This window comes from Suricata suricatta, chromosome 8, assembly GCF_006229205.1.
Source record: "Suricata suricatta isolate VVHF042 chromosome 8, meerkat_22Aug2017_6uvM2_HiC, whole genome shotgun sequence".
NCBI lineage: Eukaryota > Metazoa > Chordata > Mammalia > Carnivora > Herpestidae > Suricata > Suricata suricatta.
Genome location: NC_043707.1, coordinates 22,239,433 through 22,252,522, shown reverse-complemented (window position 1 = coordinate 22,252,522; position 13,090 = coordinate 22,239,433).

The window sequence follows — 13,090 nt, the reverse complement described above, 5'->3', positions numbered from 1 at the left end:
ATATATATATATATACACATGTGTATATATATATATACACAATGGAGTACTATATGGCAATGAGTGGCAATGGAGAAGATGTGGTATATATATATATATACATGTGTATATATATACACAATGGAGTACTATATGGCAATGAGGAAGAATGAAATATGGCCATTTGTAGCAAAGTGGATGGACCTTGAGGGTGTCATGCTAAGTGAAATAAGTCAGGCAGAGAAGGATAGATACTGTATGTTTGCATTATAGGTCTAACAGGAGAGACCTGGCAGGGGACCATGGGGAGAGGAAGGGGGAAAGAGAGTGGGGGAGAGTGAGGGACACAGATCAAGGGAGACTACTGAATACTGAAAACGAACCATGGACTGAAGGGGGAGGGGGAGGGAGGGAAGGGGTGATGGTCATGGTGGGGGGCACTTGTGGGGAGAAGCACTGGGTGTTATATGGAAACCAATTTGACAATAAACTATTAAAAAAAGATACAGTGTCATAATTTCATGTGTTAACCTTCAAAACAAAACTGTCAGTTACTTTACCAGCAAAACTGGGTTTATTCAGGAATAATAGAAACTGCAATTTGGGACTTACAAGTTATGGTAAAACCAAGTCCCAAAAACAAAGGAACGGGAAGCTCTTTCATAGAGGAAAGAAATAAGTTGGGAAAGCCTGTTATAAACAAAAAGTCCACTGGAGTAAACTGGGAGTTCAAAGTATAGTGGCTTTTCATTCCTGAGTTGGGACATTCTCTCTCACTGACTCGGCTGTTGGTCAGCAAAAAGAAAATCTTTTAGGAGGAAGAAAATATAAAGTATAACTAGGAATTTATCCAAAGGATAAAAAAAGGGGGCTTATTTGAAGGGGTTGATGCACCCCAATGTATATAGCCACACTATCAACAATAGCCAAATTATGGAAAGATCCCAAATGTCCACTGATTGAGGAATTGATAAAGAAGAAGTAGTACGTACATGCAATGGAACACTACTACGTGATCAAAAAAATAGAACTTTGCCATTTGCAACAACATGGATGGAAATATAGGGTATTGCACAAAGCAAAATACGTCAGTCCTCTGACTGACATTTGCCTCATACGTGAAATTTGAGAAACTCAGCAGATGAACATAAGGGAAGGGAAGGAAGAATAAGATAAAAACAGAGAGGGAAGCAAACCATAATAGACTCTTAAATATAGAGAACAAATTGAGAGTTCCTGGAGGGTGGAAGGTGGGTGGGGATGAGTTAAATGGGTGATGGGCATTAAGGAGGGTACTTTTCAGGATGAGCACTGGGTGTCATATATAAGAGATGAATCACTGGGTTCTACTCCTGAAGCCAAGACTGACTACACTGTATCTTAACTAACTTGAATTTAAATTTTAAAAAAAAGAAAGAAAAGAAAATATAAAGTATAGGTGTCTTCCCATTGTGAATGCAGTCCCTTTCTGTTGGGATCTGCAAACGACCATGAACAGTAGAGTATGAGAGCTCCCCTCCCTGTTCTCCTGACTCTATTTTATATTTTTGAGAGAGACAGAGAGAGAGAACGAGTGAGTAGGAGACGGGCGAAGGGAGGGAGAGAATCTTAAGCAGTCTTCACCCAGCACAGGGCTCTATGCAGGACTCAGTTTCAGGGGCTCAATCTCACTGTCTCACCACCAACTGTGAGACCATGACCTGACCCAAAATCAAGAGTTGGAAGATTAACTGACCGAACCACCCAGGCACCTCCTCCTGACTCCGTGTTAAATGCATCATCCTTGGGGCCCCTGGGTGGCTCAGTCAGTTTAGCGTCCACTTCAGCTCAGATCATGATCTCACTCTTCGTGCATTTAAGCCGTGCGTCACGTTCTGTGCTGACAGTGCAGACCCCGCTTATGATTCTCTCTCTCCCTCTCTCTCTGCCCCTCCCCCACTCATGCTTTCTCTCTCAAGATAAAAAAATAAAAACATTAAAAATAATGCATAAATAAATGAGGTTCTCTGTACCTTGTGTATGACTACTAATGTGATTCCCCAAGCCAATGATGTTTTCATTCTCTCTCTAACACGTTTTCTCTTGGCCCTCGTCCTACCTGCTTAATAACCAAAGCAAATAGTCTGTTCTCTAAAAAAAATTTTTTTAATCCATTAAAAATCTGTACATTTTTAAAATACTTTATTTATTTATTTATTTATTTTCAGAGAGAGAGCGAGCGAGCATGTGCATGCACATGAGTGGGGGAGGGAGAGAGAGACAGGAGAGGGAGAATCCCAAGCAGGCTCCATGCTGTTAGCATAGAATCCAACTCAGGGCTCCTTCTCACAAACCATGAGATCATTACCTAAGCAGATCTCAAGAGTCAGATGCTTAACTGACTGAGCCTTCCAGCCACCCCTCTGTTCATTTTTTTTCTAAAATTATTTATTTAGGGATGCCTGGATGGGTCAGTTGGTTGAGCATCCAACTCTTGATTTTGGCTCAGGTCACGATCCCAGGGTCATGGTTTGGGCTCCAAGTGGCGTTTCTCACTGAGCATGGAGCCTGCTTAAGATTCTCTATTTCCCTCTGCCCTCCCCCTGCTCTCTCTCTTTCTCAAAAAAATTTATTTATTATTTATTTATTTATTTATTTATTTTAACATATATGTGTGGAGCCAGCTGGGTGGCCAACTCTTAGTTTCAGCTCAGGTCATGATCTCATCGTTCATAAGTTAGAGCCCCACATCAGGCCCTGCACTGTCAGTGTAGAGCCTGCTTGGGATTCTTTCTCCCTCTCTCTCTGCCCTTCCTTCCTTCTCTCTCAAAATAAATTTTAAAAACTTTTTAAATTAATTAACTAACTTTTTAAAAAGATCGAAATATGTGTGTGTAAGAAAACCAAAATATTAATGGTGGTCATCTCTGGACAGTTGGGTTATGAGTTTATTCTAGCCATTTATTGCTGCGTAGCAAACCACTGCAAATCATTGTGACTTAAAACAGCAACTCATTGTCTCTTGGTGCTGTGGATTGTCTAGCTTCAGTTGTTCTCCTTAGATCTCACATGGTTGCAATCAGATCATGACTAAGGCTGGAATCATCCAAGGCTCGGTTGGGCTGGACTTTCAAAATTAGTCACTCACGTAGCTGGCAGTTAGTGCAGGCAGGGAGCTCAGTTGGGGCTGTAAATGGAAATACTTTCATGTGGCCTCTCTATATTCCTTGGGCTTTTCACAGCACAGTGATTAGAATTCAAGAGTAAGTATTCCAGGAAACAATAACTGAAAATGTCCAGTCTCATCAAGTTTTGACTTGGAACTCTCACAGAATCACCATATTCTATAGGTCAAGCAGTCACAGAGCTCATTCAGGTCAAGGAAAGGGGACATAGATCCATTTCTCAATGGGAGTTGTGTCAAAGAATTGTGGTCTATTTTAATCTGCCACAGGATGATTTAAATTTTCTTCTGTATTTTTTTGTACTCAAATTTTGTATAAAAAATGACTTTTATAATCAGAAAGAAAATAAAAACACCAATAAGTAGTTTAAAACAACAAAATGCCTATACCTATTAGCAGGAAAAAGAGCTAAGGAAAGAGGAATAAGACCATAGGCTCTGGATGAGAGAATACCAGTCAGGGTGTGGAGGAGTAGTTTCATGAATATGCTTGGTTTGTTTTGGTAACAGCTTTCACACTCTATTTCAGCTCAGTTCATGATCTCACAGTTCATGAGTTTGAGCACCACATCAGTCTCTGCACTGAGTTGGAACCTGCTTAGAAATCTCCCTCAAAACTAAATAAATAAACTTTTTAAAAAAGCTTTCACACTCTGACCACCACAGGAAGTTGCTATAGCTCAGACATAGGGTCCCATTTTACCCTGGTCAAGGCCAAGGGCCCATTATGTACAAAGGCATAGGTAAAATTTCAGAATGGCTATCCAACCCGTGGAGCCTTTCTCAATGACTCGACAATGGGTGTGCACCTGACCAGGTGACCACAGGTGGGCACCTATTTATAGGGTCTCTGTCATTCCTTTCAATCCATCCCCAGACCCACTCTTGATAAAAATCTTAGCTTGGGTTGCCCTGTAAATGGACCCTGAGACAAGGATCCAAGTGCAAGTAATTTATTTGGGAGGTGATTCAGGAAATGGCAACAGGAAGAATACCATAAAAAGTGTGTAATGAGGGATGCCTGGGTGTCTCAGAGATTAAGCGTCCAACTTATGTCCAGCTCAGGTCATGATTTCACAGTTTATGAGTTTAAGCCCCACATCAGGCTCTGGGCTGACAGCTTGGAGCTCAGAGACTGAAACCTGCTTCGGATTCTGTGTCTCCCTCTTTCTCTGCCTTTCCCCCTGCTCTCACATTCTCTCTCTTTCTCTCTCTCTCTCTCTCTCTCTCTCTCTCTCTCTCTCTCTCTCAAAATAAGCACTAAAAAAAAGAAGAGAGACATGCCATGTTCATGGATGACAAAGCTTAGCTTTATAAATATGTGAGTTCTCCATCAGATTACTCAGTAATTCAATGTAATCTCACCCAACAGAATTACTATAGAATTTGACAATCTGATTCTAAAATTCACCTGGAAGAGAAAACACATAGTAACAGTTTAAAAACCCATGACTTTATCACATCATCCCATTCCACAGCCAGAGATGCCATATAAAAGCAAAACCCCAAAGCCATAATAAATTAAAGTATGGAAGAAATAATTGGTTTTGGAATAAATGCTTAAGGCTAATGGAAAGAATACTGAATGTATACACAGAAGTCCAGTATTTTTATCAGAAACAATTTGTTTCTCTTAGTGAAAAAGCAGGTAAACTTCCTTTATTCTTACTTCCCCCACCAATCACTGCTCCATTTTTTGCTTCCTTTTTGCAAAAGTTTCTAAAACAGCTGTCTATTTGCTGAGCTCAGTTCTGTTCCTCCCATGCTCACTTAAACCCATTCCAGTCAAGCATTTGCCTCACCCCAGCCCCCTCTCCACTAAAACTGCTTTCATCAAGGTCACCAAGGATACATGGTTAATGCCAATAGTCTCAATCTTCACCTTTAAGTGATTCAGCAGCAGCTTTTGACATTTGACTACTCATTTTTGGAATACATTTGTACATTTGCCTTGGGGACTCCCCACTCTCCTTGTTCTCCCTCATTCCAGTCCCTCCCTCTGGTTTGTTTTGTCAATCCTTTCCTTTCTCTCTAGCCTCTTAAGACCCAGAGCTCAGTCTTTGGGTCTTTTTTTTTTTTTTTTTTTTTGAAAGAGAGGGAAAGGCGGGGGTGGTTCTTGAGTGCACAAGGGAGGAGCACAGCGGGGGAAGTGTAGAGAGAATCTCAGGCTCTACACCCAGTGCAGAGCCCAATGATGACCCAGGGCTCAATCTCATGACCTGAACCAAAATCAAGAGTCAGAAGCTTATCCCACTGGTACCATCAAGGTATCCCTGGGCCTCCTTTTTAATCTACACTCTGTTCTTAGGTGGCCCCGAGGCTGTAAATATCATCTATATGCTGATATTGTCAAAGTTATCTCTCGACCCCAGAGCCCCCTCTTGAGGTCCAGATTCAGATAGCCAACTGCTTGTTCAATGTCTAACAAGTACCTCAAACCAAGTATGTCTAAAATGGAATGCCTCATGGCTCCCTATCTTACTTCCTACAGCAAGCAAATATCTCAGCCTCAAGCAAGCAGACAAGGCTAGGCCAGACCAAGGCTGAATGGATTGGCTCAGTAAAGATACAATGAGCCACTTGTAAGTTCAGACAGTTTATTACTTATATAGATGGCAGAACTAAATTTTCCCACGGTTCTTTCCTGAGGATCAAAGAGGATAAGCCAAAAAAAAAAAAAAAAAGGAAGTCTATATTCTAGACTAATAGACAAAACGGTTCTAGTCTGTAGCTCTTATGGGTGGGGAGGCTAGAAACTTTTATGCCTCATCAGAACGTGGGAGACCATGGAAACTAGCTCATGATGCCCTCCTAAGGAAAGAAGAGAGGCAAGCAGGAGATGGCCCCAGAGAGGCTACTCAAAGGCCTCCCATAATCTCTGTTCTGGGAAGATCACAGGCGTTCTGCCCAAACTCAGACAAGCTGTGGTCCAAGCCTTTGCCTGTGTGGCCACAGCTGTGCCAGATGGCCAAGGCACTATGGAAATGTTCTCCCTCACTCAGTCAATGGCAACCGTGCCCTGTGTGATCTGTGCACATGTGGCGTATTGCCCTGTCCTCCTACCCTTACTTCTCCCAGCTCATCTCCTCTTTGACTCCTCACTCCTTCCACTCTAGCCATACTGGCCTCCTTGCTGTTCCTCAGACACTTCCACCTTAATAAGACCATCACATTGGCTGTTCCCTTTAACTGGACTATTCTTCCCCCAGATATCTGCAAGGCTCATATTCAAGTCTCTATATTCAACTTCACAAATCCTTTTTAACATGTTTCTTCTCCCTAATATTCTGGTGTTACTTTCCAGAGAATGAAGGTAGCAGGGTCTCCTTAATCTCCCATGCCCCACAGGGCACCCAGGATCATGTCTCATCTCTTCCAATATAACCTCCCAGACCTATCTCTCCAAATCTTTCTGCCACCTACACAGACAAGTTACCTCTATCTAAACCTCCTCAATTTGTTTGACTTACCACATTCAAAGGAACTGGCCACACAGGATCTACCTTCTGAGAAGGTTCTGGAAAGTACATATAAAAAATATTGTTTTTCCATTACACTTATTGTTGACAAAAGTTCCACCTGAATGCCATTCTTAACAATCTGGTTAAGCCTTTAAGCTCTGAGGCCAGATTAAGGAGGTTAAAAATCATATCTCAGGAAACGACCTTTGGCCTTAATTGAGCAAGTTATTTATGGAGCTCCTTGTCCTCATCTGGAAAATGGTGGTAATAATAGTACTTAACTTTTTGGAGTTGTTGTGATTATTAAATGACATAATAGATGTAATAGTGCAGGTGGTGAATATCCAATCAACATTAGCTATAATTAAATTATAATTATATTATTGGGTTAACCAATGATATGGCCAGCACAATCCCAATGATACATAAAAAGCGTATTGACCTCAAAGTCACCTGTTGCTTACTCAGAAGCATTCTAGACTGTTCTACACCCTCCTTCAGCTACCAAACAGTAAGCCAAACTTCAAGCAGATCAGAGATATAATCATATTCATAGGCTTTCTGGGAGTTTGGGGTATTCCTCCCAAGATCACACTAAGGATGTGGTTGGCCAGGGGTCACTTTCAGGGCAGAGGCAACTATACACTGCCACCACCCCTAAAATACTTCTTCCTGTTTCTCATCCTTGAAAGAAGAAGTGGCTTAGAGCCTGACCTGAGCAGAACCGAGGAGAAAATTAGTAAATCCTGGAATAGGGCAAAAGAACCACACTTCCTTCACATGAGAAGAACAGAAGAACTACAAACTATTTTATCTGACATTTTTGCTCCTAAAGGAGAGAGGGAAACACATGTCAAAGGGCAACAACTTCTCCCCAACTCCACAGGACAGATTATTTCTGGGGAGTAGGTCAGATATGTCCTAAGATATATGACTCTGTTCAATCACTGAGAGGTTGGGCCAAGCCTATGAAGCCACAGTGACTGTATTTTTTTCCTCCTGATTGTATTAACATACAAACAATATTTCATAGAGCAGACTTTCTGTACCCAATCCCAGCACAGATACAATTTACAAATTTGTCACATTAGAGTAGGTTTAATTCTGTATCATGGTTTTGTCATATAACATTTTAGCACAAATATTTCATGCAGCTTTACAGAATTCATCATTTTATTGGGTATAAAGTATTCCACTAAGTTGAGACATTTTAGTGATTTTATTTTAGGTAATGTTCATTTGATAATTTTCTACATACAACTTTTTGCTTCTTTGGAATCTTTTTCAGATATAATTTTTAAGATGAAATGACCAGGGTAAATTAGATGCACATTTTGGGACCCTTTGTACTCACTGCCAAATGACTCTCCAAATGGGTTGTACCACATGCATTCCATTTTGACGCCAACAATTTACAATGCTTTCTAGTTTCAAGCCATTTTATAAATTTTATCTCAACCACCCTGGCAGATTGACCTAAATTCCACCTCCTGGGGCAGATAATTTAGTAGGTTAACTCCAGTTCCCTCTCCTGTGCCCTTCTCCACAAGAGAGACTGGGAAAGTTGCCTGAAGCCTACCTTACAGCCAGGAGTGGCCATATGATCCCATTCTGACCAATGAGATGTAAGGGAAACCTTGATGGACAAAGGGGCTGGTATCTCCCCTCCTTAAACCCCCTGCCTAGAATGTGGAAGTGATAATTGGAGCAAACTAAGTTGTAAAGGAATAGAGAGGTAACAGGAAAGAAATGAAGTCTATTTACAGAGGAACAGAGATACCATGAGGGAGCCACACAGTCTCTGAGAGAGATGGAGAGTGAGTTCCGGAGCAGCCTGGGTTCTGTGGGTGCTCTCCAGTTTCAGTTCAGCTCTTACATATCCTCTTACCTGACCACCATGTACCTTCACACCAAGCCCTTATTTTCTTGTAGAAATTTAGGCAAGTGTCTATTCCTTATAGACAATGAAGCCCACAGGAATTACAGCTGTTCTTATAGTTTCTATTCCAACCTCAAAGAATTGAGGCAGTTAAGGCTTTGTTCTTCATGTGCCACAAGAGGAGAGGAAGGTGTTCATATACCAGAGTCCCACTGATTGCTGTCTGAACCACCTGTGTCCTGCAAAGCATTGCAGTATGAAGCAGACTGTAGAGATGACTTCAATTTTTTTGTTCTGTTGTCAAAGTACGACCCCAGTTTCTGGCTGAATAAGTTCAAGGATCAACAGAGAAAAGGGCTAACATCAGATCCATTTTTATACCCTATTTGAAGCAGCATCATTCAGCAGAAAGCCAAGGGAGCACAGAACTGTTCTGTGAAGATTCAAACATAAATATACCTGGTCCGAGTTAGCCTCTGGAAGCCACCCAGCATCATGGCTAAGAGCAGGGCAGCTGACCTGGGTTCAATCACCAGCTCTGCTTTCTACTAGCTGTGTGACTTTGGGCAAGTTAACTTACCTCTATGCTCCTCATTTTCCTAATAATTGTTAAAACTTAAAAATAAAAGTAAATTATTTTATTAGCAAAAATAGGTTTATTCGAGATACCAGAGAATTGAAACTTGTGATATGGAAGCTATGGCAAAACTGCAGGCAAATCCACCAAACAAAGGAAAGGAATGTTATTGTATAGAAAAGAATGAAGAAGCAGGGAGAGGTTATTTTGAACAAAAGTCCACTGGAGAGAAGTTCAGGGTGATAACAGTTTCTTGTTGGCTGAATTACAGGGGTGATCAGTTTCTTGTAGGTGACACAGTTCATATTTTTCTCTGCTAGGGCCTATAACTTAACATTCTTTCCTGTTGAAGAGTCTTCTGTTGGGATCTATAATTAACAATTCTTCCTTGAGGTTGAGTGGTACAGTCTCACAATTCCAGCTTCCTGGCTCTCTCTGCTTTAGTGAGATTTCCTTTTATTATTTTTCACATAATTGGAAATCATATTCCTTACTCATAGTGGACATTTGTTGTTTTAGGCCACTCAGTACCCATTCTTCCCTTCTTTTGCTAACAGCAGCCAGTTTCCTTTTGACCAATTAACTCCACCACTGTATACATTTCTTGGTAATTCCATGTATGTTAAGGGGACTTACCCTCCCTTAACTAAATGAGTAGCCTCTTAACCAAAGTAAGACCAACAGGACTCTCTACTTTTACTTTTTTAATGTTTATTTATTTTGAAGGGTTTTTCTAAGGGGGGAGTGCAAGTGAGCAAGGGGCAGAGAGAAGTGGGGCTCACCTGGGGCTTGTGAAGTGGGGCTCGATCTCACTTGAAGCAAAGCTTGAGCTCCCCAGATGTGGGACTTTAACCATGAACTGTGAGATCATAACCTGAGCTGAAGTCAGATGCTTAGCAACAGAGCCACCCAGGTGCCCCTATTTATTTATTCTGAAAGAGAGAGAGAGAGAGAGAGAGGAAGGGAGGGAGAGAGAACGCGCACATGAGCAGGGTAGGGACAGAGAGAGAAGAAGAGAGAGAATCCCAAGCAGACTCTCAAACTCGGGGCTTGAACCATGAGATCATGACTTGGGCTGAAAGCAAGAAATGGACACTTAACCAACTGAGCCACCCAGGCATCCTTGACTCTTCTTTTAATTTGAATTTTGAGCACAGTGATACAAAGGCAGAAAATTAATACTTGGTTCTTTCTATCTTGTCAGGACTGGAAAGCAATGGTTCTTGTCCTCTCTGAGTCCGCTTCCCTTTCATTCTATGAGCCACCAGTAACTTCCATGTTTTACTTGTTAGCCAGAGTCTGTCTCTGTTGATTTTTCCCAATAGGCCGTAACTGATGGACTACTTAACAACAACAACAACAACAACAAAATTGTAAGGATCAAATAATGTATGTGAAAAGCTTAACTACATGCCTGGCATGTAGGATGTAACCAACAAATGGTAATTTGTATTGGTTGAAGCTGAGGTTTCACTGCTATAATGAAGACCCCAAAATCACAAAATTTTATTTTTTAAATATAATTTGTTCTCAGATTGGTTTCCATACAACACCAGTACTCATCCCAACAAGTGCCCTCCTCAATACCCATCACCCACTTTACCCTCTCCCCCAACCTCCATCAACCCTCAGTTTGTTCTCAGTATTTGAGTCTCTTATGGTTTGCCTCCTCCCTCTCTGTAACTTTTTTCCCCTTCCCCTCCCCCATGTTCTTTTGTTAAGTTTCTCCTGATCCACATATGAGTGAAAGCATATGGTATGTCTCTCTCTGCCTGACTTATTTCACTTAGCATAATAATGCCCTCCAGTTCCATCCATTGCTGCAATTGCCAGATTTCATTCTTTCTCATTGCCAAGTAGTATTCCATTATATATACATATATACCACGTCTTCCTTATCCATTTGTCAGTTGATGGACATTTAGGCTCTTTCCAGATTTGGTTATTGTTGAAAGTGCTGCTATGAACATTGGCGTACATGTGCCCCTATACATCAGCACTCCTGTATCCCTTGGTAAATTCCTAGCAGTGTTATGGCTGGGTCATAGGGGAGTTCTATTGTTAACTTTTGAAAAACCTCCACACTGTTTTCCAGAGTGGCTGCACCAGTGTGCATTCCCACCAACAATGTAAGAGGGTGCCCGTTTCTCCACATCCTTGCCAGCATCTATAGTCTCCTGATTTGTTCAATTTAACCACTCTGATTGGCATGAGGTGGTATCTCAGTGTGGTTTTAATTTGATTTTCCCTGATGATGAGTGATGCTGAGCATCATTTCATGTGTCTGTTGGCCACCTCGATGTCTTCTTTGGAGAAGTGTCTATTCATGTCTTCTGCCCATTTTTTCACTGGATTATTTGTTTTTCAGGCATAGAGTTTGGTGAATTCCTTATAGATTTTGGATACTAGCCCTTTATCCAATATGTCATTTGCAACTATCTTTTCCAATTCTGTCGGTTGCCTATTAGTTTTTTTGATTGTTTCCTTTGCCATGCAGAAGATTTTTATCTTGATGAGGTCCCAATAGTTCGTTTTTGCTTTTGATTCCCTGGCCTTTGGAGATGTGTTGAGTAAGAAATTGCTGCAGCTGAGGTCAAGGATATTGTTTCCTGATTTCTTCTCTAGGGTTTTAATGGTTTCCTGTCCCACATTTAAGCCCTTCATCCATTTTGAGTTTATTTTTGTGTATGGTGTAAGAAAGTGGTCTAGTTTCATTGTTCTGCATGTTGCTGTCCAGTTCTCCCAGCACCATTTGTTAAAGAGGCTGTCTTTTTTCCATTGGATACTTTTTCCTGCTTTGTTGAAGTTTAGTAGGTCATGCATTTGTGGGTCCAATTCTGGGGTCTCTATTATATTCCATTGATCTGAGGGTCTGTTTTTGTGCCAAAACCATACTGTATTGATGATTCCAGCTTTGTAGTAGAGACTTAAGTCTGGGATTGTGATGCCTCCCCTTTTGGTTTTCTTCTTCAATATTACTTTGACTCTTCAAGGTCTTTTGTGGTTCCATACAAATTTTAGGATTGTTTGTTCTAGCTTTGAGAAGAATGCTAGTGCAATTTTGATTGGGATTGCACTGAATGTGTAGATTGCTTTGGGTAGTATTGACATTTTAACAATATTTATTCTTCCAATCCTTGAATAGGGAATGTTTTTCCATTTCTTTTTTTTACATAAATGGAAAGATACCCTTTATTAATAGACTGGATAACTTAATATTATTAATATTGCAATAATATCAAATATTATAGAATTATAGAATATTGATCTCACCAAATTGATCTACAGATTTAATACAATCCCCATATCCAGCATCATTTTGCAGAAATTGACCAGCTGATTCTAAAATTCTTATGGAAGTACAAGGCACCCATATGATCAAAACAATCTTGAAAAAGCAGAACTACTCAATTTCAAAACTTACTATAACCTACAGCAATCAAGAATGTATGATACTGGCATAAGGACAGATGTATAAATCAATAGAATAGAACTGGGATTTGTGTCTTCTTCAATTTCCTTCATAAGTTTTCTATAGACTTCAGCCAACAGATCTTTTACATCTTTCGTTAGGTTTATTCCTAGATATTTTATGGTTTTCGGTACAGTCGTGAATGGGATCAGTTTCTCTATTTCTCTTTCTGTTGCTTCATTATTGATGTATAAAAATGCAACCGATTTCTGTACATTGATTTGAGCCTTGCAACTTTTGTTGAATTCATGAATCAGTTCTGTCAGGTTTTCCATGTAGAGTATCATGTCATCTGCAGAAGTGAAAGTTCAGCTTCATCTTTGCCAATTCTGATGCCTTTTATTTCATTTTGTTGTCTGATTGCTGATGCTAGGACTTTCAACACAATGTTAAACAACAGTGGTCAGAGTGGACATCCCTGTAATGCTCCTGTTCTCAGGGGGGAAAGCTCTCAGTTTTTCCCTATTGAGGATGATAGGATGATATTAGCTGTGGGCTTTTCATAAAAGGCTTTTATGATGCTTAAGTATATTCCTTCTATCCTAATTTCTTGAGGGTT